This window comes from Catharus ustulatus, chromosome 4 (genome assembly GCF_009819885.2).
Source record: "Catharus ustulatus isolate bCatUst1 chromosome 4, bCatUst1.pri.v2, whole genome shotgun sequence".
Taxonomy (NCBI): Eukaryota; Metazoa; Chordata; class Aves; order Passeriformes; family Turdidae; genus Catharus; species Catharus ustulatus.
Genome location: NC_046224.1, coordinates 76,979,355 through 76,986,621, shown reverse-complemented (window position 1 = coordinate 76,986,621; position 7,267 = coordinate 76,979,355). Strand labels below are relative to the sequence as shown.

The following is a 7,267-nucleotide window of genomic DNA, read 5'->3' as shown; positions in this document are numbered from 1 at the left end:
TGCTGGCATTCTTGTAATGCAGATCCCTTTTAGAATAAATATATATGTCAACATGTGGGATGTGAGTATTTCAGATTTTAGGAACAGTTTTGTTCTCTTCCAATTGCCTTAGGCACTTTTGTGAAAGAACTTTTTACCTTTTCTTAGGCTCTTGGCAGGTTTCTTCTGTTCTTTTCCCCAATACAAGAGACATCGTATTCAGAATCATATTTCTGCTAGGACAGAGCCCTTTAGCTACCATCATTTCTGTTTATGTTTGCAGAGGAATGTGTATGCTAGGGCATGGTAGAAATTATTTGCAAACCCCAACTGACTTGAGTGCTGCTTGTACCATTTTTTGTTTGTTTGTTTCCAAAGTTTAGTGTGAATGTTTGTTGGTTTTTTTTTTGGTCTTAGTTAATTGCTCATGAGCTTTCTGATTAACACTTTCTATAACCATTGAATGCCTTGTCCAGTTTAACTTTTCTTGCCCTTAGTGTGGGTATTCAGGGTATAAAAACAGCCTCTGGGGTATCTTTCTGTTCTCCAGACTGTGTGCTCAATATCAATATCAGGGTTTTTTTTTCTTTTTTTTTTCTGCCCTGTATTAATTTCTCCTTTCTCTAGCTCACCTACTTTTCATGTGATTGTTTTCTCTTTATTAAAGAGCTATATATAAATTCTATTAACATTTTATTGCCCAGTGCTTTTCTTCTTTGCCTTCTTTTCCTATGCCTAATGTAAGCGCTGAACCTAAATAATATTAGGAATAATTTTAATTTTTCACATCCCCCTGAAATTATGCACATCACAGTGTGGAGGACCCTTTAACCATTCCTACTGTTTGATTACATTCACTGAGGCTTTTATTTTTGTTTTGGTAGTGTTTTGATTATTTCTTACCTCCTCTCCCTGACTCAGCCTTTCCACTAATTGTGCTGGTTTGTGCTTCTCTGAAACCTGTAGCCATGAGATACAAAAATCTGTAGAGTTATTGTTTGCCCTGTATTTAATACAGTGTGCCTCTTAACAATCAATTATGTTGATTGCCATTGCTGTTATTTCATACAGGGAGTCAGTCTGTTAACCTGTAGCAAATCTATTATTAATTGGTTTCTTAGTTCAGTAAGAAAACTTTGATTCAGTCTGATTAAACAAAAATGGAAGGTTTGGAAGAGTATCTCTGAAGAATAGAGCCACAGTGATAATCAAGAAGGACTTTTCCATATTTACAACCATCTTAGCTGTTTGCTACTGCGTAGCATCGCTTCCTTGAGGTCTGAGCAGTGCTGGCTGGTTGTTGAGATAGTGGTTAATGGAGAAAAAAGGAGTTCAGTGCAAGGTCAGGGGCTCCTGTAAGAAGGGAATGAGCTCATGTGTATCTATGGATTCACAAAATGCCTTTCCATATGTCTGTATTTCTTTAATCTTTTCAGCATCGGTGGCAGAAGCAAGGCAGATAAGGACTTTGAGATTTGCAGGCAGCCCGAGTGCTGGTCCAGGATCCTTGAGGTTATCTTTCCCTTTTCCATGACAAAGGTGTTGAATCAGGATAACCAAGGACTGAGAGTGGTGACCCGTGTTGAACAGTTCATCACTTGGCAAGGGTGAGCCTCAGCCCCGTTGCTGACTCCCAAGGACTGTGTCTGCAGAAGCAGCAAGGACAGTTCCAAGCTGCTCTCCTGGCAGAAGGAAGGAGGCAAAGGAGTGTGGGGATCCTTGTGCCCTGGTGGATGAACCACACTCGTGCTGAGAATTAGGGTGCTTTACTCTGCTTTGTCTTCTACCTGGAAGTTTTTTCTTGCTGGCGGGTTCACAGTGTGAACGTGTCCCTGTCTTTCACTTTTTAGCCTACAACACTGCCAGCATCTGAAATTTTCAAGGGGAAGTGGTGGGTAATCAGGCTTCTCTGATTCCATTTGTCACAGTTTAGGGGTGGCCTCAGGAAGAAAACATTTTTCCTTCTCTCCAAGTATTTAGCTCTTGTCTTCTTTGTTTTCCACAAGTTTCATTCTCTTGAAATACACTCCTGCTGACTTGCAGGAGTCACCTATGGATGTTATTGCAAATGTACACGTATATGTATGATCACAGTTTCTGTCTCTGAAACTTATTTAAAGCATTTTAAGCCTTCTTTGCTGACCCTGTTGCTTATAGGAGTTGCCACTGTATTCTCAGGAGGTTTCTGGCACTAAGTGAAGAAAATGTTTGACTTTTGTACACGGTGAGAGGGAACCTCAGCCCACGAGTAAGGTGTTTTCCTCCTTGGCAATGTGTATCCCGTTAGGTTGAGGCTTCCTTTATTTATGGTGAAAAAGCACAAAAGAAATGTGCCTCAGGATTGTAACAATGGTATTTTGCTGCACATCTTGTGGAGCTTTTGACTAATGCCTAGAGGAGATAGTAGAGTGGGTATATTTCCTTAGGAGTTCTCTGTGCCTTTTGTCTTTCACTGTGTGTGACCACCTCCTGTCAAGGGCAAACAAACTTGGCTGTCTTCCTGGCTCACAGCTGCTTTTATTCCTGTTTTCTTTGAAAGAGAGATGAGCAGCTGGAACACTGAGCTTGGACGTTGCTGCTCTGCTGGAGAGAGGGGACTGAGGTGTGGGGGGAGTCAGGAGCTCTCCAGGCAGTGTGGGGCTGCAGCTCTTAGTCATTCCAAGCCATCTGTCAGGTGCAGCCTGGAGCAAGGGTGGGTGAGGGTGGCCATCAATACCCCATGGCTTGCCAGTGAGGTACTGCTGATACGGAGGTAGAAGGGAGGGAGGGAGGGGTCAGTTTTGGTAATGGGGTGGTGATAAGGGCACTGAATCCCTTCTGCCTTGCCACCAGAAGTGACTTTTCATTTTCTTGTCATACCACAGGCTCAGAGCAATCATTTCCTGTCCAGTTAAGACTAAGCCTCTTTTGTGGAAATTGATGCTGTTCTGTACTTCACTAGAAAACTGGTATTTTTTCTTTCCTTTGGGTTGCATTTTACTTGTGTGTGAATTCAGCTGTGTAATTGTGTTGAAGCGTGCAGCCAGTCTGGCCACCTCTGTTTTCTTTTGATTCCTTGGGTAGTAGCAACTGGTTACTGCAGAATCCTATTCCAGGTGGCACTGATTTATGTACTTCAAGTAACATATTTGTGTTGAGATGCAGTACAGCAGGATAGCAGCCATGAGTTTCTAGAAGGGTTTGGGGGCAAGAGGCTGCAGGCCCAGGAGGGCAGGAGTCATTTCGGCACGAGAAGGCTCTCTTGCTTCTATTGGACATAGGTAAGTGCAATGGGAGTGTTCTGTGGCTGCAACATTAGCCTTTAATGTAAAAGCTTTATGTAGAAAGTGGGGGAAACGACAGAGATTTAAAGAGTGGCTAACATAAGTAGATGCAATAAAAGGTTGAACAGGGAATGATAATGGGTATTACTGAGTGATATATCCTTAGACAAAATATTTGTTTTATTTTATGCTTGAGCACTTGGGCTTTTTTTTGGGAATGGCTTTGTATTTAAACACTGCCTGATATGTGGTGTGTGTGACTTTGTTGCTCAGTTTTGCTTCGAAAGTCTGAAGACTTACGTGGATTTCACTATTAAACTCGACGTTTTACAAAGAATTCCACAGTACTCTGACAATGGAAGCTGGTAGAGATAGCAAAATATTGTCCAAAGAAAATGGCTTTATAAGCATATTCACACCACCACTGTAATTTTTATGTCTACATCCTTGTCTGCCTACAGCCACAGTGAAGCAGTGAACAGTGTTTATTTGTAAGCAGTGTTTAATATGTTCAAGAGTGAAACATCATGGCCAAAGATGAGGCAGGTGTGCAATTTCTTTAGGTCTTGTCTCCAGCTTATCTTTTTCAGTTTGAAACATCAGGCATTTTTCAAACAGATGTTTCAGAGAGAGGTTGTGAGGCCCAGAATGGCACCTAGCGTGTAAAATAAATGTTCACAGTCTGTGGCAACTAATTTGATGGATATTTTGATTCCAGTGATAAGGTATTATGCAAACTTTGAGAGGGGAAAATAAGAGATTTTATGGGATATGGAAGACACAGGAAAAGCTGATGCCACAGAAATTTATGCTAGTTCTCTAGGTCTTTAATTCTGTAGAAATACAACAAAAACAAACTCAAGAGTCTTACTTGGTGAGTGAATATTCATTGGATGCAAATTCATTGGATGCAGATTTATTCTGGATTAAAAGAAAATGGTTCAGATCAGTTTTGATTACAACTGCACTTCATATTATTAGAATATGATGGATGCATTTGTATGAGGAGACAGTTCACAGTTACATTTAGTTCTCTCCTCTCAGCAATTTATAACCTAAGCATTAGTCACCTACCCAATCTTCAGTCCTTTCAGGATATATAAATAAATATAGTGTAATACACAAGCAGTAAAATTTATGATCATTGATTGATGTCACTTGGGTCTCTTTCCTGTGATACTGAATAGAGGGTAAAGAAAACAATTTCTTAAAACCTGCACAATCTTGATTCTTTCTGTAGATATGTAGCACCAGTAGGCTAAATCCTACCGCCTTTACTCAAACTTGTTACTTAAAAATTATGATTAAATGAAAAAAGTGACATTTGTTCACCTCTAGAATGAAACTAGCTCTTGTGTAGAAAACCTGTCCAAAGCATTTTGAGTCCCAAGAGTCAGACAGAAGTGTTATTTCTTGGGCTGGTGAGTCCCTTGGGCATTTTGTGTCTGCTATGACACAGGTAGTGGGCTCATCCACGAATGGTATTTTTAAATGCCCCGTGTTCTGAGGGCTACGTAGCTCAGCTTCCTCAGTGCTGGACTGACAATCAATCACAGGCTGCTTAAATTTTAGCAAAATTCCCCTAGTCCCAAAGGGACTCCTTAATGAATGACTGATTTATCTTGAAAAAAAAGTGGTCTGCCTCTTTTGAGAGTGTAAATCATAATAAGCATTTTCTGGGTTTAATGCTATTTTATCCTATTGAGTTGCACTTCATTTAAAATTGATTCCAACTATTTAAATTCACATGTGTAATGCTTTATTTATTACAACGCAAATTCTTTTGATATATCTCAGTATATTAATCCCTTTTGAAAAGCAAAATAATAAATGTCTCTAGCTGTTCTGCAGCACATCTCAAGTTACCTGTGCTGTAATTATTTATATTAAGGATGTTGTAAAAGAGCCTGTAAGACACTTTCATTGAGTCTAATGCAGGATCAAAAAGAGTCTTTTAAGGTGGAGATGAAAGCCATTATAGTACAGGCAGATCTAAGATTTCTTGTTTGAATAATTAAATCTATTTTGTATTTTTAAACACATTTCTAGGAAATAGTGACTTTATGATCGTTACTTAAGCCAGCCCTATTGTTTGGATTAAAATGCATTTGATTTTGTTCTTTTTATCCAGATGTTTTAGCATTCAAGGAGACAATTTCTTGCACAATGAACAGCAGTTTTAACTATTGTTTTATCATTGCTGTCTCGTTCTTTAGTGAGCTTTTGATGACATGACTTTTAGCACTCATGGCATGTATGATTCATAGTTTGAGACTTTGTTAACATTTTGATTTTAAAGTATGTTTTAGTTAGAGAAATAATTCTTAACTGAATCTAATAAAGGATAAATGGTTTTCATTGCAATTGTAGCTGGAAACTGATTTGTCTAAAGTTTTCAGGAAAACCAGAAAATCCAGATTTTTGTTCCTGAACTGAAACTTAGTTTAAATGGTGGATTTCAGGTCTGAGTTTGAGTCTGGTTCTGGGGCCCTACACAGCTCCACAGAAATAATATGATTTTCAGTGTGGGTTTTTTTCTGAGTGTGGAAAAATAGAGATAACAGTAGGATGATTGAAATAGTTGTTGTCACATCCCATAGAAAGATCCTGTTTCATGTGATTTCAGTCTTTATTCTGCGTAGAACACGGAGATGTGTCGTTCCTAACCACAGCTTTTTGCTCATTGCTTTGCAAAAGCAATGCAGAACTGTCCCTTTCCTATGTGATAACAAACTTAGACAACAAAATTACTTAACCTTGTAACTTGGAACAAAAAGTCTACCATACCTGTGAAACTATATTTGTAAATGAGCTTGTTGACTCAAAGCCAGCTCTAGAGAGTGAAGATGGCAGCTACTGAAGATGTAGTGCATTACAGGAAAAGGATTTTATTCAGAGTATCAATATATTACCTTTCAAATAGTGAAAGCCATTCCGTAAAATCCAGACTTTCTAATAACTAATCCCACTGAAAGTAAATGGAAGATTTGTCAGCCTAGTGTTTAAAACTCTCATCAAGAGACTTATTTACTTGAAAAATAGCTAATCTGTTTAATAGAAATTGAAGCTCTAAATTCCAAATTTACTATTCTGTAAAATACATTTTATGTTTCATGAATATTGTGTGCTTTCTTAGTTTTAGCCTAAGCTTTTACTATTGAAATCAATTTCTTTCCTCTACTCTATTCATCATGAGAAAATACAAATTCTGTCTTTTATGGAGCTGTCATAGTTCCCAAGAAATATTAGCCCCTAGGGCCCACTACTCCATTTAAAACATTCTTCATGTTCCTACAATCTTTTTTTATGACAATCTTTTTGCTTGTTTGATGAATTTTACTCTTCCCCTTCTCTTTTGGTGAAATTCAATATTATATCCTTATTCTTCTGGTTTTTTGTTTGTTTTTTCTTTTTTAACACAATAGAACATACTAAAAAGTAGAGGTTTATTATTTTTAGTTTCTTAAAGGGAATATAGTCATGTTTATCACATTGTATTCTTAATTTTCCTCTTTTGTATTTTTTGTTTGCTTGCATGTTCTCTGAAAGGTGTAGGGAAGCCAGATGAGGTGAAAAAGAACCCAAGCTATGTAAGGCTCGATTCTCAAGTAACATTTACATCCCTGAAAAAGCTGGGAAATAGATACTGGGATTTAAAAAAATGTGCAGAAGCACTTATTTTTTTTCTTATGTGTTCTGAAAATTCTAGTCATGCTGTTTGCAGAGCTGACAAAGTAATGCTTAGATGTGTATTAGTAATTAATTAATTATTAAGTAATTTTTTTAATTTTATTTTTTTTTCCCTTTACGGTCCACTCTTTTCCTGGCTTGTTTGCTCAGGGCTGTGCTTGTATCCAGGTTTACTGTGGCTAGATCCTTCTTTTCTGAGAGGCCCAAGTGCAGCAACAGCAGGAGGAAGAGAGCGGAGCTGTGCTGTCCAGGGTCTGTGGGGGGGAACTGAAGGAAGTTTCTCAAGATGCTCCGGCTGATGAATTAACTAAGGTAGCTCAGAATAAAAGTTGGCT

At 38.3% G+C, this 7,267-nt stretch overlaps 1 protein-coding gene across 5 annotated transcripts in view; it reads left to right on the top strand.

Annotated features, from left to right (window-relative positions):
* Positions 1-2,570: 2,570 nt before the first annotated feature.
* Positions 2,571-7,267, top strand: part of LOC116995801 (solute carrier organic anion transporter family member 1A2-like) — a 41,010-nt gene continuing 36,313 nt past the window's right edge. Inside the window, exons 1-2 of one of the 5 annotated variants that reach the window (XM_033058774.2) lie at positions 2,571-2,714; positions 2,844-3,239. The gene's annotated coding sequence lies outside the window, so the exon portion shown is untranslated. Of the gene's footprint in view, positions 2,715-2,797; positions 3,240-7,082; positions 7,245-7,267 lie in introns of those variants that run through there. The other 4 variants (XM_033058775.2, XM_033058778.2, XM_033058780.2 and 1 more) reach the window with 4 other exon arrangements.